This window comes from Diabrotica undecimpunctata, chromosome 7, assembly GCF_040954645.1.
Source record: "Diabrotica undecimpunctata isolate CICGRU chromosome 7, icDiaUnde3, whole genome shotgun sequence".
NCBI lineage: Eukaryota > Metazoa > Arthropoda > Insecta > Coleoptera > Chrysomelidae > Diabrotica > Diabrotica undecimpunctata.
In genome coordinates this window covers 77,656,914-77,679,230 of record NC_092809.1, presented here as the reverse complement: position 1 = coordinate 77,679,230, position 22,317 = coordinate 77,656,914, and the positions used below count along the sequence as shown (strand labels likewise).

The following is a 22,317-nucleotide window of genomic DNA, read 5'->3' as shown; positions in this document are numbered from 1 at the left end:
TTTGTCAAATACTTCTCTATTAATGCCGCGGCGGTATCAAAATCACGTAATCAAAAAAATAGATTCGTGGAGAGGCCGATATATCACAATGCACACTGTTATTCAAATATTTAAAAATAAAACAGTCAAATCAAGCCACACACAAGCTCTTTTAGTGCAAGCTGTCTCTCTATGTCTTTTAAGTTTCTGATAACTTCTTTATTTTTCATATGGAACTCGTATTTTTCGAGCAATGCTTTTTCAGCATCTCCAGCCATGTTAAAATAGAACAAACGGTACACTGGTCCTTTTTTTTGGTTTAAATAACCTAATATTGAACTATTCATTGAAAATGTCTCTATGTGGCGTGGCAACTGTAGTGATGTAATTTTGTTCACAATACTCGTTGTACAATCGGTACATTTTCTGGATATTTAGCCTTTTTCAAGGTACACCTTCGTGGTATTCTTACGCGTATAAGGGGAAGGTACTACAGGAAATTGGTTTATGTAATTTTTTACGTTGTCTATAAATTGTGGTGATAGTTTATGTTGTCTGTTAGTGTGTTTTCCACGTTTATCTTTCCCCCTATTGATCAACCATCTTTCAGTTTTCTTAATGCTGTTGTGATCCAAGTTTTAGAAAGGTTAAGGGTTTCCAAGACTATAGTTTTTCATGCACGTTGTTCTTCTGTGCGAACGTAGAAGTAATATTCTCGAGAGTAATTTCTTCGAGACCTTTGTTCTGCACTAATAGTTACTTGTTTTTCGGTAACAGTCTCACATGACGAGCAATAAAATCCCACTTTCTCGTATGATCTTTTAACTTCCAAAATTCATGGAAAAAAAGGTTTCTTATCTTCTCTAGCTATTTTGGTAGCACATTTTAGTTTACATGTATTTGCGCATGGTGCACCTATCTGTCTTTTTTTAATTTTAATACATTTCGATTTTCATTGTTTAAGTCCCAGATACACTAGTTTAGATTTAGATTTTTCATCCATTCACTCACTGACGTTTCTAACTTTTTTCCTACTTACTCTCTCTATATTGGCCCTGTTTCTTCTCTTTTTATTTGTGGTTGCCTCAGTTATATTCTTATTAGGTTCAATTATTACTACAGGGATGTTTTGCTCTTCTGTCGAAATATAGTCTGGGTCAGTATCAGAGTCTGCATGAAATGATTCCTCATCGCTTTCCTTCTTAATTATTTCATTTTCATTCCCATTGGCTTCTTTCTCTTCTAAGCTTACTGAAATTAAACACAAAAGAGGTAAATACATAATATTTTTTCATGCAGAATTTAAACCAACCTGTAGAACGTTCAGGATTAATATCAGTACCTATCGTGGTCACTATGATTCTCATTTGTCTTTTTGTATTTGCTTTCTTCTGCAATACTTACAGCAATATGTTTACCTTAAAAAAATAATTATGTTTTTACTTTGTTTGTCTACGTTTTGGTGGTACATATCCAGATCACATGGTTGGAACTTCCTGAGCCTTGTGGCCTTTTAAGAACTTTCCAAAGCTTATCCTAAAATCCATCCAACCAACATTTGAAGTCACCAACAATTAATCCTGTCCAACTGCTTGAAGCCAACAATATTTGCCATAAGTATCGATTTAAACTTAAATTCTAATTTGTACAATAAAGTGTTTGTGATTAGTTAATATTTTGAGTTTTATTGTTATACATTGACTCCCAACTTTCAGAGGGTAGTTTTATTGTTACAAGCTATTAAAAGTATTTGCTTGGAAAGGGATTGTATTGCAGTCTTAGACTAGCGTCATTCATTCTGAATAATTAAGCGATAAACACATACTTAATCCGTTTAAAATAGTGGGATATCATTCCCATAAGACCGTTCAAAAGAATAATCATGTATGTCTAAAAAACACAATGTTTTTTAAACATGCACTTACCACTGCAACAACAAATAATTCATCCAAACGCATCCGGATCTCACACTTTGACTGACATCTATTTTTTCGAACGCTAGCCCACGTACTATTTTCATAACACTAACGATAACCCACATGTTTTATTTTAGTTTCAAACCATCCTGAATCGACGGCCTCTCCGTTTCCTAGTCACGTCACCTCTTCCAGAGTACATCTTCTATCTATTCGTTACGACACGAGACATTTCTCTCCGCGGTGTTTTCCACGGTTTTTCCGATGATTTTGTCAATTTTCCGCGATTTTTTTACCTGTTACGACGCCCGTGTCACACGTAGAAGGAGTAATACGGTGTAAAAATAGTCTCTGGTTATTGTGGAATAAGTGTTTGACTCGAGAGAGTTATGTGTTACTAAATTAGAAAGTGTAAGCTGGTCATAACCTCACTTTGTCAAATTAAAAGACTCTGCGGATGTATTTATCCTTACCAAGGATTTAAAATGGAAAGGAAAATGGTGGGTTTTATTGTTTAATCCGTACTATCATTATTCTGTATCAAATTTGTAATTTAACAGCGGGCGAGAAGCAATGATCTGTTTTATTTTTGTCTCGGGAACCTATTGAACTATAAAACTATCCTACAGAGTGAACGTCAAGTATTTTTACACTTGAATTAAGATCTGAGATTTGATTTTTGTATAGAAGGAAGCTGTCAGTTAATTATAATTATGTTACTTACACAACACAGTTTCGTTGTATATATTTATAGCATGTTTTTGCTTCATTTGGTCATTTCATTTTGATGAGTGTGCTTTGATTTTCTACTAGAAAGCATGAATGCCTATATTTTCTTTGTAAAAGCTTGTCTTCGTTCCCAGTACGAAATGGCATGTTAAGATATCACGTATAGGCTGAATCGAAGAAAAACTGGAAGAGAGAAAGACATATACTTAAGCAAGTATTTCTCTTTCCCAGTCTGTCTTCGGTTCTGCCTCTAAATGGGCAGATGATATTTCAATAAAGACGAAATGTTTATTGTTGTTGTATAAACTCTTCTCAAAATAATGAAATGGATTACAAGACTTGGATAAACAAAGAAGTGAAGTCGTAAGAGAGGAATCTGTTACGTGTCTACTTAATCAATAAGAAAATAAAAAACTAGAACGAAATGAGAACAATATATAACCAGAATGGATAATACGCGACTAAATAAATAAATCTTCCTCCTCAATCCTAATCCCTAGGAATGTGGTGACACCATCAAATTTTTATAATTTTTTTTACAATTTTCTTTTATCCTTCCCTCTCCGTGGCTAGTCCTTCGACCTTGTGTAACCTTTGATTAAACATCGTTTTTATGTGATCCACTCAACGGGTTGGAGATCTTCTCCTAAGTATTTTTCCTTCAAATCTGCTCTCTATTATCGGTTTTTCCATCATACCTGTTCTTCTGGCAATGTGTCCAAAATATTGCAAATCTCTATTGTATTTGTTTAAACACTCTTTTATTTGAGTTGTTTTAGTATTGATACGCTTGCTTGATGTTCAACCCAGTATATTCTTAACATGAGGTGGTATAACCACATGTCAAAATTCTCTATTCCACGTTTCGGATGTCAATATGGCTATGGCAAAAATTAATACTCTTACCTGTCTTAATTTTATGTGTTGTGGTCCAGTTTTTCCAAATTGTTACCAGTTTCATCATAGCTGCTCTTGCAATAGTAAGCCTTCTACGTGTTTCTCCGTCGCTTCCTCCTTCGTTTATTATAGAGCCCAAGTATATAATACAAAATATATGATAGTCCAGGAAGCCAAGCTTAAAATAGGACAACACCTCGCAAATTTTTGGGAAAAGACCGATTTGCATAAAACTTTGGGATTAAGTTCAGCTTACCCTCTACTTCAAAATCTATATTATGCCGACGGGCGCTTTTTATTTTTAAGGGTAAAAACAAGCCCTTATTGCAAAAATATATAAAAAAAAGCTTACAAAGTGTGAAATTTGGTTATGATTATCTGATACTCTAATATAATTGTTGACTATTTAAACCCTTTAGAAATTTATTTTTAGGTGTGAAAACTACCCTTAATTGCTCTAATTTATAAAAAAGCTTAAGGAGGATAAAATTTGGATTTCAATTTATTCAACTCTTTAAAATTTGTTTTTTCAGGGTAAACTTCCCCTTATTTCGAACTTTACATAAAAGTTTATAAACTATGAAATGTCGTTAAGATGAATTGAATAATGATTTTTAGTGCTCTAAATATAAATTTTAAATATGTATTCCAATACTTCGAAAATTTATTTTTAATGCTTAAAAGTAGCGTCTCGTTGCCAGAATATATAAAAAATCTTAAGATAACAAAATTTGGTATGAGTTACGTAATGATAATCTTCTTCCTCTTTATAAGCAATTTTGCTTGTTCATTGGCGGATTAAAACCTCTATGAAAGATTGTCACTCCATCTTTTGCGCGGTCGTCCGATACTTCTGCCGATTGGTGACTTATCTCTGGCTATTTTGACGGCACGGGTCTCCTCCATTTCCTATGTGGTTATTCCATTCTTTTTTTCTATTTTGTGTCCATCCGTTTATACACTGTACGTTACATTTTCTTTTAATCTTTCGATCTTCTCTTCTTTTCGATCTCTCTCGACTTCTCTTTCGATCTCTTAGCGTATTTCGTGTAATTCTTCTCAGTACTCTCATATCGGCCGTTTCCAGTAGCCTTTGCATTGTAGCTGTGTCGGGTCTTGTTTCTGAAGCATATGTTATTATTGGTCTAACACTGCTTTTTGTACTTGATCTCCCACTTCTTAGTCCAGGTCTCCATAGCTAGACAGTTTAATTTCCAGGTATTTTTACCATTACTTGTTCAATACTAATGTCATCAATTTCTATTTTACATCTGGTTGGTTCTTTGCTGACTACTATTGTTTTAGTTTTCTGAAATGAGCTTTGATCATATTAAATTCTTTTGCTCTTATGTTAAATCTGTGGACCGGTCTTTGTAGACTATCTTCATCTTGGGCTATCAATATTGAGTCGTCTGCGTAACAGAGTATTTTTATTTCTTTGTTTCCCATTCTGTATCCTCTTCCTTTGTTAACGCTGTTGATGATTTCATCCATGATCAATTGAAGAGCATGGGGCTCAATGAATCTCCTTGTCTTATTCCGCTGCCTATTTCTATAGGTTATGTAAGTTATCCATCTATTCTGACGTCCATTTTGTTGTTTTGGTAGATGTTTTCGATAGCTTTTATAATATTTAGGGAAACTTCTCTAGTATACAGATGATGGATTACATCTTTGAGTCTTACTCTTTCAAACGCTTTCTTTAGGTCAATCAGACACAGAAATGCTGGTCTATTATACTCTAGTGATTTCTCAGTAATTTGCTTTATAACGAATATTGCATCTGTGCACGATCTTCCACTACGAAAACCCTGTTGTTCATCTGCTAAACTTATCCTATGATTTATTAGCACTTGTAAAATTTTAGTTGTAAGTTATAGCGTAGTATTTAACAAGTTTATACATCTGTAGTTTTCTGGCTGTTTTTATCTCCTTTTTAAATAGTAGAATTAGTTCGCTCGTTCTCCATTCTTCCAGTATTTTATTGTGTTTTATAATTTTATTAATTAATGTTGCTAATTGTTTCGTCATTACTGCTCCACAATATTTCAGTAATTCGTTTCCCGTCTTTACCTGCTGCTTTTCTGTTCTTCATCTTGTCAAGAATTTTCCGAACTTCCTCTACATTTATATTAAGTTTTTTTAGATAGTCAATACAAGTATCCTTTTTTATGTGTTTTGGTTCTATTAGTTCCTTTATCTCCGTTCTTTGACCTCTTATGAAGTGCCATATTTCCTTTTGCAGACCTTTAGTAAAAATCATCAATTTGATAATTGTCATGATAATCGAAACATAAAATAATACACCACAAACAAATATTTGTAAATCATATAATATTTATAAATCAAATCACACATATATATTATACATTATTAAATTACAAACTTCATTTTCGCCATGATCTTGTCACTTACTTCACTATCTTCGTCATCTTCTATTATTACACCAAATTTATCTTAAAGATGCAGTAGCAGTAAACAAACCAACACACGTTATCAACATTATGAATATTACGAGGAGCACTCCCAAATCACGATTTACAATGTATAAACGTACATAATATCCACCTCATAAACTATATAAATAGACATCGTATACGAAACTCAGCATACCATATCATTTAGTAGTCCTTGTACGCGGAAGAATTGCCATAACTTAATTGGACCACTGTTGTTCTAGTGATAATATTTTAGCAAGGGCGTGCGTCAGGGAATTACAGCGCTTGAATTTATTCATTTATATTTATAATAAATGTTATCATTTATATTTTATGATCAGAAGAATAACAAAGATAAAATTAAATTAATAAATGTTAGAATGAGGTTTTCCAACAACATAATATGCGAATTCGTTATTGTAATGCATTGAATTAATAAAATTAAATTAAATATGTAAAAATTGTTTTAAAATTAAATGTAATATCTAATGGCGGTTTCCCACCAAACGGACAAAATAAAAACAAAACAAAACACAAACTCGTATCCAATAAAACAAAATAGCAACTTTTCACAAACTTTACTAAAGACTGGCGTGTTTTGAAACAGTTCGGTTTGTTTTTCGAGTCCCGAGTTTTTGAAACTCAAGTCTGTTTAGTGGAAACGGTCAGTTGTGTTTATTAATGGACTACCTCACCTCTGACGTTACAATGGGCGGGGCTTCGAAAACCTTTCTAAACATTTCTACACTAAATACAAGATAGAGCTGCGGTAAGTATAAATAAACAGTATGATTGTTACGAGGGGCACTCCCAGATCATGATTTTAACGATGTATAAACCTATATTTTCCTGTATTATGAAATACATATGAAAATATGAAGTAGACATCGTAGCATAAGTCGTTCACAGGAATAACAGAACTGAAAATAACTGAATAAACATGTTAGAATGAGGTTTTCCAACAACATAATAACGTGAATCCGTTATTGTAATGCACGGAATTAAAATACAATTACATTAAATGTGTAAAAATGTTTTTAACGTAATATTTAAGGTTGGAACGGAGTTGCCACTCGTGAACTGAGCTCTTAATGGCACTCCATTCGTTGGTTTAAGGAAAACGAAATTTCAAAGCAAAAACCTATGCAAAGGTCAGAAAAATCTTGTCAAAAATAAAAACATTCAACATATCTGAGTAATAAATAAAACAAAAAACTCAAAGTGTAACTTAGGTAATATTTTACTCAGAATCTACCTCGTGTGCCTGTGAATACCTTCTTTTTTCTTTACCCATTTCATCTACAATATGCTAACAATAGTGTATTTTTTTTATGTTTATTCACAATAGTCAAAAGCTCGACTTTTAGAACTGAATTGTCAAAACTTTTGATCGCAGCCACTTTTGAATATCCGCTTTCTTCAACTCGGTTGTCGATATTTATTAAACGGGGAGTATATAACGAATATATTAAGATAGAAAAAAACATGGCGACTACCAAAATGGCACTACACAGGATCTTGATTATATAGAACGTATAGTTATGTACGAGATATCATAAGGCACTATGAATGAAAATAAATTTACTATAGACAAATTTTGATTTATTGACTTAAGGAAGGCCTCTGGCTAAATTCAAAATAAACAACTGATCGAAACCTAACTTGCGACATAGCAAATGAAAAGGGACGATATAACGAATCTATTAAGATATGTAATTGATTTTCTATCTTAATATATTCGTTATATCCTTTCCTTTCATTTTCTATATCGCGTGATAGGATTTGATCAGTTGTTTTTTTTGTACTCAGCCAGAAGCCTTCTTAGTCAATAAATCAAAATTTGGCATACGGTTTTGCTTTCGTATTAAATTATTAAATGTATACAGCATGTTCAGCAGAAAGTCGAACAAAAGATGTGGGATCTTGACAATATCATTGAGACTCAAGTTGAACCACTGATAATTAACGTAGTTAATGAGAGCAGCACGTCAGACTCTGATTATGAATAAAATATTAATTTACACTGTGAGTTTTTTGTTTTATTTATTAGTCAGATATGTAAAATGTTTTTATTTTTGACGAATGATTTTCTCGGACATTTGCATAGGTTTTTGTTTGAAACTTCGTTTACTTTAAAAAACGAATGGGGTGCGATTAAGAGCTCAGTTCTTGACTGGCAGCCCCGTTTAAACCGGAAGCTCTTAGATATTAATACTCATAATTTCAACGCAATTTAAGAAGTTTTTACTTCTGGCGGCACTTCTCCAAGTGCACCTTATTTTTTTTTAATGCAAAATTTTCGTTTATGAAAACATTTAAAGTTAAGGTATATCTGTATTCAAATTTACGAAATTTATATAAAATGAGATTTCAATTTCTGGTAACATTTGTAATCTGGATCACGCGAGTTTTATTGTTTTTCAAATAAAAACTGAAAACATAATAATAAGTTACTTCTTTTGAGGCGAACTAACACACAATATACTTTAAAAAATAAGTGTATTTGATGTTTTGATTTCGATCGTTTAAGTGTCAAAACAACGTTGCAATTACTGCTTTATTATTTTTGTCAAACCATAAGTTTCTTTTTATTTTACAGTAGTGAAGCTAATTTTGAATTTCCTTGAAAATAATACTAACATTGTATATTTTATCTTCGTTGTTCATAGTAAACAAATCTTTAATTGTACATACTGTTTTATTAATTTGATAAGAAATATGAAAGCAAAACCGCACGCCTATGGAGTCTTACGTAGCATAGCCTGGTTTTGTTTACTTTTACTGCACGTCGAATTTGAATGAGGTGTAGAGTACTGTTACTGCAATTATCACCGCAACAACCAGAGCAAGTTGGGTTGCAAAATAACCTCAGTTTTCGGCAGCTACATGAGGCACCGCAACCTTTCTTGCAGTGACAAAATATCATTTTTAAAAGTTCTTCAGTAGTAGACCACTCTTTCATTTGTAATGGATGCAATGATCCATCATTTGAAAACCACCCTCAGTCAGTTAGCTGAATATTGTAGTTTCCAAGCCACTGCTGGACCTGAAGTCAAGCCCTTTTTAAGAGCTCATCTAAAGCATTTACAGTAGGCACGAGTGATGACAACCTGACGGCGCTATTTTTCGTAGTGGTTTTGATAAGTGACTTTTAACGCATTCGCTTAAGTAAAACTTTTAAATCTTCACCTTTTTTTCAATTTATTGAACTTTTTCCATCTCTATTTAACTCCATTTTTTTTTAAACTAATCATTCTAAATCGGTGAAACTTCTAGAATATATTAATAAATAAAGAAGACTGAACAAAGCCAACGACTAATTTTAATTAGGGTCGTAATTCGGGGTTTTTTTCGCTCATTTTCTCGCTGAAAAAAAAATCTGATTTTATTTTCATCATTCAATTTTTGTGCTAGATACTTTTTTTAAAGATAGGTCTTATTAAATACTTCAAATCAGTTTGGATAAGTTATCCTTAAGAAATGCATGGTTTTCCCGTCATTTGACGTTGAAACTCCAAAATTTAGCATTCGACGAAGAACTTATAATAAAGTATGGCTCGGTTAATATTAGTCTTAGAGAAAGTAAAAAAAAAACCTTTTTTCTTATTTTTTTAAAAGGTAGGTACATTTTTGTTAATTACAGTTTTTTTATAAAATTTTTGAGTTATTAGCAGAAAACTAATCAAAAACTTTCGATAGCGAATAAATCAAAAACTATTAATTTTATAAAAAAATGTATAGAACATTTTTTGCTTAGAATTAATTTTAATACCAATTTTTGATATCAAAATATAATAAAAAATTTACTACTAACTAACTACCCCCTAGTAAAAGCGCCTTTCAGCTTCATATAGATTTTGATCCTTGTACTATCCACTACCTATTCTCAAGTTGTCAAGTAAATCGATCATTTCCAAAAAAATTTCGAGGTGAAAACCATCGTTTCCTGGACTAATAGAATTATTTACTACGTCGAAGCCACCAATCTCTTTAATGTGTTCCATTTCTTCTTGTCTTTCTTTTCCGTGTGCCTTTTCATGTGACAAATCTCGCTTGTTCTGATATCTGGGACAATAGAAAAGCTTTAGTGATGGAGCGGCTTCTGCCATTTTCAGAATTTCAGTATCTATCTCTTCAGAATTTCAGTATCTATCTCTTTCTACCTCACTAACCACTCTTCTTCGGACCTCTTCCATGCATAGCTAGATTTACTCGATAATGAACCTGTTTTCCTACTTTCGCTCTTTATGTTGACTTAAAATGTATAAAAAGGCGGAAAGTATAGAAAATGTAAATATATAAATTTGGTGGCAAATTAACCCCTACATGAAAAATATCTACATAAGAACTACAGAAACATGATTCTCCAAAAGCTGAGTCAATCAAAACAATAATTTTGCAAAAAGACAATTTTAAAGTACTTTTCTTTTCAATTGGTTCAAAACAATTTTGATCGTTATTATCTGGAAAGATTTATGAAAACGGATGATGTCACGAATTATCTAATTTGTAGATTAGTTTTTATGTTTATAAAATGAATTATATATATTCAATAACATTGATTTGATTAGTTATAATTTTTTTCACAAAACTCGTATCCTGATCATTTTTATTCTACTGCAGTTTATGATTTTAACATCAAATAAGTCTTCTTTTTCTTCTTTTGTTACCTATTCGTTATGAATTTGGCGATCATTCTGGCTATAATTATTTTATTAACTGATACTTTAAATAGATTAGTTGTTGTTGTGGAGAACCATTTCCTCAGGATTTTTAACCATGATATTCTTCTTCTCCCAATTCTTCGCTTTCCGAATACTTTGCCTTGAAGGATTATTTTCAGTAATCTGTATTTAGTGCTGTTTCTCATTATGTGTCCGAGATATTCTAACTTTCTCAGTAATTTCAGTAATCTTTCAGTAATTTCTTATTTTCAGTAATCTGTATTTAGTGCCGTTTCTCATTATGTGTCCGAGATATTCTAACTTTCTCCTTTTAATCGTATACATCACTTCTCTTTCTTTCCCCATTTTTCGTAGTAGGTACAGTCTCGTTGGTTTTCTTGTCCGTCCATGATATCCTTAGGATGACCATAAATTGTCTACTATTTGTACTTAGTCTTATAAATACTTTGTCTATTAGTTTCTGTAAACTGTTTAAACTGTCTGCAAAAATAACAGTGTCATCTGCATAGCGGATGTTGTCTAGGAGTTCTCCATTTACAAGGATTCCATGTTCGCAATTTTCCAAGGCTTCACTAAATACTTCCTCTGAGTATAGGTTGAATAATATAGGTGAAAGTATACATCCTTGTCTAACGCCTCGCAAAACCTGAATCTCTTCCGTCGTCGGTTCATCTCCAAGATTTGTTCTTATTATAGCTGATTGGTTCAAGTGCAAATTTTGTATTATACGCCGGTCTTTATCATCTAGTTGGGCTTTTGTTGGAACATTCATCATTTTTCGGTGTTGAACTGTGTCAAATGCATTTTGGTAGTCCACAAAGCAGGTGTAGATATCGCAAGTCATATCTCTGCATCTTTGGAATAATACCTGTAGACTAAACAGTGCATCTCTCGTACCTACGCCTTTCATGAATCCAAACTGTGTGTCTTGGCTTCTCTTTTCGCATACTTGTATATTTTGCGATATATAATTTTAAGAAAAAGTTTTAGTGTATGGCTCATTAGACTTATTAGTTTATACTCTTCGCACTTTTCCGCTCCCTGTTTCTTTCTGAAACTAGCAAATATTTTGGAATATTGCCTGTGTCATAAATATTATTGAAGATTTTACATAGTATTCTTAAAGATTTATCATCAAGAAGTTTAGGAAATTCAGACTGGACTCCGTTTGGTCCTGGAGCACTCTCTTCTTTTAGTGATATTATGGCTCCTCTTATTTCTTCCACTAGTATAGGTGGTCCTGTTTCCGTAGGTATTGGGGACTGGTTCTCCCTCTCATCAAAAAATTAATTTCGTATGTAATTTTTCCAGGTATTATCAATACTCTCTTTGTCCACGATTACCTCTTCGTTGTCATTAACAAAGTTTACTTACTCTTCTGTTTTTACATTTGCGTGTATTTTCTCTTACCTTTTTATGCACGTTGAAGTCGTCGTATTTACTTTGTAGAATTTATACTTCTTGTCATTTTTTCACCAGTTTTTTCTGTTTGGCTTCTCTGATCTTTCTCTGTATATCTCGTTGTAATGTTTTATACATACAGTTATTGTTCTTGTTTTTCCTTCTTTCTTCCATCAGCTGCAGAGTCTCTGTCATTATCCATGTCTTATTCTTACCTTCTTCGTTCTTCATAAAATTGTCTTGTCATCTATCGTTTTATTATGAAATTCTATCTTCTCTTATGTACTTTCCGTTATATTATCTATTTCTTTGAATTTTCCATTTATTGTTTTGCTAACTATTTCTTTTACTTCACTACATGTCAGTTTTCTTACATCAAATAAGTAATAATACATTTTTCAAATGTATTTATGTTTAACTTTTCGTTCCCTTTTTTGTATTTATTTTAAGTTGGTCTAATAAAAGTAGTGTTACTATAACAAATGCCACTTGAAACGAAAATAAAATGTAAAGGTCCAAATAATTAATTGCCAAAAGGTGCTATATAAATCCCCAATAAAAGAACAACTTCCGGAATAAATTAGATAGTTTGTGTTTACTGGTGTGACAGGACAACTTCGTTTTTATTTCGCAGCCAGTCGAAGCAATTATAGGAACCGACGACGCCAAGAAGTTAAAATAGAATAAAATATTTATACTCAGAAAAATTCTCTATTTTAGAAAATATCTTTGTTTTATACTAGTTTGGTAGATCATTTTCTACAGAAACTTTTTAGAATTTACCAGATTTTTTGTGAGCTTCAAACATCTATTTTTATTACTTCATGAAATTAGCGGATAATAGACCTCAAGATGGCACCCAAAAACTAGGTGTCGTGTTGTACAACAATAATTAATACGTAAACCGTTTTATTCAATTACACAGTAAGCGAGCACCCAATATGCATCTTTACTCTATCTACCGCTGCTCTAAAGAGTTCTATTGAACTGCATTGAAACCAGTCCCTTAAATTTTTCAACCGTCATACTCTCCTTTCTCCTGTTATCTTTCCCTGTATTATTAATATTTGTAACCATTGCGTTTCTCAGATAATGTAACTTTCTTATTTTTATGGTATTTATTCTTCTTTATACTTTTTTATATTTTTATACTAATGCTAAGCAGCAGCAGCCCTAACTTAACGCTTCGATATCACTTTGTAAAATGTTACATTTACTCCATTTACTGCTATATGGTGTAGAAACCTGGACTATAAAGGCCAATGTGATGAACCGATTGGAGGCCTTTGAAATGTGGGTATTTAGAAGACTACTTAAAATTCCCTGGACAGATCACACAACAAATGTCGAAGTATTAAATCGAATGGGCAGAGAACGAGAATTGCTGCCAATAATAAAAAGAAGAAAAACTGCTTATCTGGGTCATATATTTCGAAATTCCAAGTACCAGTTCTTAAAGCTTATTATGGAAGGGAAGATAGAAGGAAAACTGGGCATCGGAAGAAAGAAATACTCATGGCTTAAAAACATAAGGGATTGGACAAACCTCGATGCCCATGCACTACAAGACCGAGAGGTGTATGCCAGAATTGTCGCCAACATCCACTAATTGGATAAGGTACCATCAGAAAAAGATACTTTTTTCATAGGCAAAATGCCTGTCCAATCTTCTAAACTAAATAGTCTCTCCAACGTTTTTTAAGTTGTCCAATGACTCTTCGACTTATTAGCGATTTGTATCGAGCTATTCTTATATATAAATCAGCTCAAACAGTCCCTAGAGGCCCAAGGTTTTAATGATTTTCTTCCATTTCTTCCTATCTTGTGCTAGTATTCTACAGTTTTGTACTCCCAACAATCCCAAGTCTTCTTTTACCGATTCCATCCATTTTCTTCGTGGTCGTCCCCCTCTACTTGTTCTTGGAATTTTTTCCTAATTTCTCCGTTCTACAATAGAATACCACGATATTGTTTGACCTGCAGGCTATTCCTTCTAGTATGTGTGAGCATCATTTGTTTCATTTTTACTTTTACCAGGAAGTGGTCTGAATTTGCATTTCCTCCTCTATAACTTCTACTGTCTTAAACGGCCTTCATATGTTTTGTTTCAATTAATATAATATGTTCTATTTGATTAATTGTTTGACCATCTGGTGATATCCAAGTACCTTCATGAATCTCCTTATGGTCAAAGTATGTGCTTATAATACGCATATTATTTTAAAAAGCAAAGTCTTCATCATTTTGAGATAAGGTCCACGTTTCAGCCCTAAATATCAAACCGGTCTTCTTAAGGTCTTGTATATATTTAGCTATACTGAACGTTTTATATTTTTATTTTTTAAATGTTTCTGGAGACCGTGAACAGTTCTGTTTGCTATTACTATGCGTCTTTTTATTTCGTCACTTGTCGTGTTTGTTGCGTTTACTAGCGATCCAAGATATGTGAATTCTTTGACTTGCTTAAAGGTGTGGTTGTTAATTTGAATTCTCTGGATATTTCAAGGGTTTTTAGAAACCAACATATATTTGGTTTTTTCCTTGTTTACCACAAGTACTAATTCACTTGCAGCGTCTGTAAGCCTTGTAAAACACTTTATCATGTCTCTCATACTTCTGTCCACTAAACTATATCGTCAGCGAATGCGAGAATTTGCGTCGATCTATTAAAAACAATTCCATTCATTCTAATATTTAATTGTCTGATTGCCTTTTCCAAGGCAATAATAAAGAGGAGATACGCCAGTGCGTGTCTCTTGTCTTAGACCATTATTAATTTCAAAGAACGTAGAGTTTCCTCCTTTAATTCTAACGCATGAGCTTACGTTTTGCATTGTTAGTTTGGTCAATTTAACTAACTTCCCTGGGAATCCTGGGATTCCTTTGGGATCCCTGGGTGGGATGCCAAAGTCTATAATTGCATTATATAATGCACTTCTTTTCACACTGTCATAGGTGCTTTGAAGTCGACGAAGAGATGGTGTGTATCTATGTTATATTCTAGTGGCTTTTCTAGAATCTGTCTATGTGCTTGAATTTGATGTGTAGTTGACTTTCCAGCAGTAAATCCACATTGATATTGACCAACAATATCCTTTGTAAAATGTTTAAGTCTTTCAAACAATACATTGCCGCAGATTTTATACGCAGATGCTAACAGAGTAATGCCTCCTAGTATAGTTCTTACGCTCCAGTTGATCACCCTTTCTATGCAACGGACATATTATTCACTGTTACGCAATAAGTCGATAACATTCTCCAGATGAATTCTATCAAAGGCATTCCGTAGGTCTACGAAACACAGGTTTGCTGGTTTATTGTACTCTATAGATTTTATACATACAATAAATACAGCGTCTGTACATGAATTTACAGAATAAGAACCTTGTTGTTCGTCTGCTAATGTTGTGAGATTCTTTATTTTGTTAGTTATCATTGTGGCGGTCAATTTTTGAATTGTGTTTAGATTAATGCTACTATAATTAGAAGGATTCTGCTGGTATCCTTTCTTAAACATAGGCACGGCTATAATTAACTTCTAGTTATTTGGAATACTATTATGTTCAATGATCTTTTGCTAATCAGATCTGCTGGTACATATTTCCCTTGAGAGAGGAGTATGTACCAGATACTTATAGAAACTCATACCTACACTAATATTTTCTATCCATTTTATTTTTTCTAAAAGTACTACTAGCATTGGATATTTCCGAGTGTATTTATATTTATTATATCGTAGTTATCAATTTACAGATTTCTCTCATCATTTGTGGTCTAAACCATGAACATGAATTTGGTATTTTATATTTTTAGTTTAGTTGGTGTCCCTTATTGTTGACACTACTCATTAAGTGGTTTAGTCAGTAAAGTAAGATACTAAATAAATATATAAGTAATAGATAAAACAATTACAGTTTTTAAAATTTGTGTTTTTAATAAAAGTGTAAATAGATTATTCTATTGAAAACAGTGTGGGTTTTATTGACGTACGTCATCATATCAATGAAGTTTTTTAGGCTCCAACCAATGGCTTTCTTATAGACATAAGTCTTTTTTAAACTAGTAAGTTTCATTTTTAGTTTTATTACTCTTTTATTTAGAATTAATCTGGATGTTTCGATTCGAAGCTACGTTAAACTCATATATATGTCCCATTTTCAGTGTTTATTTAAAAACCATTTATTTGTGATCATTAAGACTGATTTATGTTAAGACCGGACGTGGAACAACCGGGCTCCGCACTTTTCTTTTTCCAATAATGGTTTCTCAAATTTTCAATTACAAGAAAGTTAATTTTTGCGATTAAATCACTTTAAACCCACTAAACTAAAAACCCACACAGTCTAGGCATAAAGGTGAGCAGTGATGTGTATTTGTGACTTAATCTATTTATGTTGTCCGTCAATCTGTTTTTCATGCTAGCCTTACATACAATTATTATTGGTATCATTTTTTTGTGTGCTGAATTTTATTCGATTTTACTATTGTATATAATCTGGTTTATTGTTTAAATATTGAATCTAGGTCTTCTTTTATCAGCTCTTATTTTATCTTTTAAAATGTGTCCAAAAATTATCGTTTAAATCTGTTACAAATCAATATTATATTGTTTCATTTTTTTTTTTTTTACTTTTGAACTTTCTTCCGAAAGTTTTGTCTGTAGCTGCGGCAGGCATTATAAAAGACGATACAGTAATGGTCCGAGTAGTCTTCATCCTACGTCATTGTCTGATCTACCACATATTTGTGGAAATTTTTTTTCTACTTAGCTCATTGCTGTTTCTTTTATTTAAGTGAACTACACTTCCCCACAAAATTAATCCATCATCATCATCACCATCTGACTTTACAACCCTGCGTGGGTCCTAGCATCCTCAAGAATTTCCCTCCAATCGTTCCTATCCATCGCCTTTCTTCGCCAAGCACGTATTCCCATGTTTCTCATGTCTTCATCGATATTATCAAGAAACCTTGTTCTGAGTCTTTCTCTTCTTCTCTGACCAATGGGTTTATCAAGGAGCGAGTGGGTCATTTTGTTCCATCCGCATTACATGCCTTATCCACCTCAGACGTCCTATCTTAATATGTTTTATCAGGTTCCTGGTATATTCTATAAAGTTTGAAGTTGTATCGTCTTCTCCACACTCCATTGTCATTCACTGCTCCATAGATTCGCCTTAGTACTTTTCTTTGGAAACATCCTAACATGTTTTTATTATTTTTTGTTAGACTTCAAGGTCTCTGAACCATACGTTAGGACGGCGCGTATTTTTGTTTTGTAGAGTTTTATTTTTGTATTTCTCGATATAATTGTGGATTTAAGGAGGAGATTGAGCCCAAAATAACATCTGTTGGTCGTGCAAATTCTGTGGTTAGTGTTAAGAAGCGCTACCAGGTATACAAATTCGTTCACTGCTTTGATGACGTCGTTTTCTATAACAAGTGGTCGTACGATTTGTAGTTGCTTGCTTATTTTCATATTGTAATGAAATTTATTTATGTCTTTTGTCTTTATTCAATTTATAATGTCTTTATTAAAAGGTTCTTATTTTAATTTATTAAAAAGCACAATAATTTATATTAATTTATTTAACGAACTATACATAATTTATATAGGCGAGCGTGACATTTAAATCGCGGCCGCGGGTCTTCAGATATTAACTGTTCCTCCATATAAAAATGTTTTATTTATATACATAAATCGCCGTTATCTCGAAAAGTCTAAAACCTTCTTGAGTAGACTGGACGGCGAAACGGTAAGGGCAAACTGGATTTCCCATCGACTCGCCTCGAACTTTCGAAATGTTGTTTTTTTGGAAGCTTCCGTTCAGGTCTCGCACAATCTACAACATAACAGAATTAGTCATAATATTTACAGTTATTTTAGGCCAGGATATTTATCGTAACAATATACTTCGTTTTGTTGGTGTTTATTATTAAACCCATTTTTGTAGCTGACTCTTTTAATGCCTCTCGTACAGCGTTTCCGTTTCTTCCTATTTACAGAGTCGTAGGTTGCTTTGTACTCTATAAATATGTGATGAGTATGAATGCCATATTCCAGTGTTTTTTCCAAAATTTGTTTCAGGGTTGCAATCTGATGAATTATTAATTTACCACTTCTGAAACCACCCTGTTATTTTCCTACTATCCGTTCTGCATATGGTACCATACGGTGACATAGTACTGCGGAATACTGTGGAATATTTTATACGCTACATTTAGAAGCGCAATTCCTCTGTGGTTAGAGTATTCAAAGATATCTCCTTTTTTGTATATGGTGCAAAGCATTCCAATATTCCAATCATTGGGAGGGATTTCTGTGTCCATATTTCTTTTATTAGCTGCGGTAATGCCATTATGATATAGTGGCCGCCTTCTTTAAATAGTTCAGCTGGGAGATTATCTATTCCGAGTGATTTGTTTCTGGCTAGTTTTTTAACTGCATCTTTAACTTCAAGAATCGTTAGTGGTTCCTCTTCCCTCTCGTCTGTTCCCCTTACCACAACTCTTTCGTCTTCTAGGTTTTCTTTTTCTTCCTCTATATTAAGTGCCTGGTTAAAGTATTCCTCCCATCTATTCAATACATCTTTCCTTGTTGTTAATAGGTCGCCTAAATTAATCAAACACGTGAAATTCCAAAGTTTTCTTCTTTTAGTTTTGTTGAATTGCCCTGTATAATTATTAATTATATTTATCAAAATATAAGTGACCTTTATCCATTCGTTTTTTAATTTTGTCATTTTTTGTGGCTTAACAGAAAGTTTTTGTTAAGGTGTTCTCGATAAATCGAATATTCATCTACAAATGCATGCTTGTTAAATTGATTGTATTCCTTTTTGATGAATTGTTGGCTCGTTTTTCATGAAAGAAAATGTTTTAAACGATAAAGAATAATGTACAATGACGCCAGATGAAGTAGCCCAAGCTGTGGCTCTGCATAATAATTGTTCCATTTGATATATCGAAAAAATGCTTAGTGTTCCGCGAAGTACAATATCCGATGCTTTACAATGACTTCGAGTAACTGTTTCTTACTTAAGAAGACCTGTCTAGGGAAGACCAAGAACAACAATCGTTGTAGAAGATCGGTTTCTTAGACTACAAGTGTTTCAAGAGCTGACAGTTATTACTACATCTTTGCGTATGAGACTGACAGATGTTTATGTTACCATAGTTTCACCTATACCATACGTGAAAGATTAAGTGAACAAAAATCTATCACCTTCGGTACCTGCTGCAGGTCTTTTATTGGACTCAGCTCATCGAAGACAATGTTTGGAATTCTCTGGTGTTCATACATATGGAAGATTAGAGAAACGTTCCGTTTACAGATAAGTCTCGTTTTACAAGATATTTACCTGATGGTCGCCAAAGAGTGTGAATAAGGCCTGGAGAACGCTATGCCCAATGTTGTTTCTCTCCTAGAGTATAGTTTGGTGGTGAAGGTATAGTGGTACGGGGCGGCATTTCCTTGGAAGTACATACAGTCATACAGATCTTGTTATGTTAGGGTAGGTGGCCTTAATGCTGATGATTACATTAGGAAATGTTTGAAAAAAAATGTGATACCTTATATGCATTTTGTAGGCGAAAGTTTTCTAATAATGCAGGATAAGGCTCGACCGCACAGACTATCAATGCAGTACTTTACATATGTTGGTATTTGGGTACTAGCTTGGTCTCCTGGAAGTCCAGACCTTAAACCAATAGAGCATTTGTGTGACAACATGGGAAGAGTAGTTATGGTGTGTTTGAAACTTTGGTAGCTTTAGAACAGATGCTGTTAAACGAGGATATGTTTCGAGTGAATGTTTAAACTTTGTAGGATATTATTTAACTGGCCTTTCTTTATTAGGTCATAGACCTCTTTGGAAAACAGGGAAGATATTATGATCGTCAGATCGTTAGTATGATTTCGATTCCCTAGGGTTTGTTCAGAACTGTTTACGGTTAAGAACTGATCTACAAAAGTCACGTTTTATATATTCCGATAGTATTTTCAGCTGTGACGGCTAAAACCGCCTGTTAAGGATGGATGTAAAGATTTTGTAAGCTAAAAACAAGGGACTGCGATAATTTTCACATCTTCGCTCTTAATCACTTAAACAAACGTACTACACAATTCAAATTAGAGTGATTTAAATTTAATCAGTATCAAGAAATGAATATATGGAGTATATGAAAACAACATGAATATTGTATTTGAAGGGGATTGAAAATATACGTCTCCTACACCATATAATTCGGTGTTGATGGCTAAATTATCAAACGCGACAAGTTGATGAAATCTGGTATTTCCGCTGAACGCGGAAGATAAGACTGATTGATTACAAAGGTGACTAATGTAGCCGCAATACTGCTCAAATTGATCAATCTGTTTATTACAATCAAGTAACATCGAAAATATAAAGACCACACAACCCAAAAATCTTCCGGTTCTGAAGCCATTTTGGTGTGCTAATTTAACTGTTATGTATCCTGTTCGCATTTCGTTTGAAGAATCATCGATGTCGTCTGTTTCGTGGGTATGGTTTTCTTTTCTTAAATTCTCAACAAATTTTAAGAGCTTATGCATATTTGATTTTAGTATATACAATCACAGACAAAAAATGGCATGTTTTGTTTTTGGCTCTCTCTTTTTCTCTTTACGTAAAACACGTCAGTTTTTTGCGAATTTTCGTAAAAAAAAACTAAATAATATAGTACGTAGTATCAAAATACAAGATTTAGATGGATAATATGAATAACTGCTTCGATAAATTTAGCTGTGCAAATATTAATATGAGTATTATTTGTTTTATTTATTAATATTTGCATTTGTAATATAGTAGAACTGTTACAAGGTTCAAAGCGTCATCACAATTAATTTTAATAGAGAAATGATATAATACTCAAAAATAAATTTAGTCTATTTTAATTTTTGCATAAAAAATGATGAGAAACTAGCATCGTTATGCGTTCCTGATATGCTATAAATCATTTATATTTTGTACATGACAATGACTTGATATTGTACGTAATCTGTATATTTGTGGAGTTTATTATTAACCCTTCAATGGCTAGCGTAACCATATGGTAACGGTAAACAACCCTGTTTTAGAAGTGGCAACACGGCTTTTGGTTCGATCGGAATGCACTGGTTATTTGTGAACACGCTTTTAGTAAGTGAAAGAACACTCGTCGATATCTGTTTAGCAGTTTTATTCAAATTTTAAAAATTTTACAAGCTTTCAAACATGGATATCCGTCTACAGTTAGTATTAATTGATACTTATTCTTTAGTTTTAGACCAAATTTTGTTATGAACGTATTTCAAGTTTTGTAACGTAATCTCAAAATTATTGGTGTAACCGTATGGTAACACTAGCTGGTCCAGGGAGCCAAAAAATACTGTATGTGTATAAACGTGTTGTGAATGTGGTATATATGCGATAAGAAAAGCTAGGCGTCTTGTTTGTGTGTTCATAACTGCCTAGTATATTCATTTGGTACTTTCAGTCCTGGGTTTACGCTGGAAGAAGCACTGCAAATGGTTTATGAAAAAAACCTGGACGTTCACGAAATATTCATCGAGCTTCCTGATGCTAACGTTCTGACCGACGAGGATTCTAGTTTTGAAGATGGTGGCGGATTTCTGGATAATTTAAGCGGTCGACAGTTGACACCAGCAGCTGAATTAGTCCCTCCTCGTGTTGTCAGAGCTTTCATCGACGTACCTGAATCATAGCCAGTTTCATATATGGTCCGCCCTGGGTCAGAAAAAATATTCTGGATTGAAGGTGACTTTGAAAGTGTGAGCAAGGATTTTCCTAAACCAGATTATAGCAAATATAGTGATATAGACTATTTAGTTATATTCGAGATGTTTATTGATAGGGAAATAATTGAACTACTTGTGGACGAATCAAGAAAATACGTACTTTTCTGCAATAAACCGGATCCAAAAATTTATCCACAGTTATAATTTGCTTGTCCAATAATTTTTTGTATACCATACCCGGCTAGCGTAACGGCATTTTTTGGAAAAAGTACATATATTTTGCAAAAAATACTTGTAGCAATATGTTTAATAAAGTGTTTTGACCAATGTCTCTGATGTCGTTTATTTTTTTTGCAAAAAAAATTCCGCCGTTGAAGGGTTAAACTAATATGACATGGACATTACATACATACACACTTATACACTTGCGGACAGAAATATTGCATATTTTATTTTCTGTAATATGTTCTTTAAGTATGTTGCGTATGTACCAATCAGCATTCATCCTT

The 22,317-nt window shown here is 33.1% G+C and overlaps 1 protein-coding gene across 3 annotated transcripts in view; it reads left to right on the top strand.

Moving 5' to 3' along the window:
• Positions 1-22,317, top strand: part of LOC140445512 (uncharacterized) — a 353,366-nt gene that overhangs the window by 154,953 nt on the left and 176,096 nt on the right. Inside the window, exon 1 of one of the 3 annotated variants that reach the window (XM_072537581.1) lies at positions 2,120-2,395. The exons of the other annotated variants lie outside the window; for them this stretch is intronic. The gene's annotated coding sequence lies outside the window, so the exon portion shown is untranslated. Of the gene's footprint in view, positions 1-2,119; positions 2,396-22,317 lie in introns of those variants that run through there. 3 annotated transcript variants of the gene reach the window in all.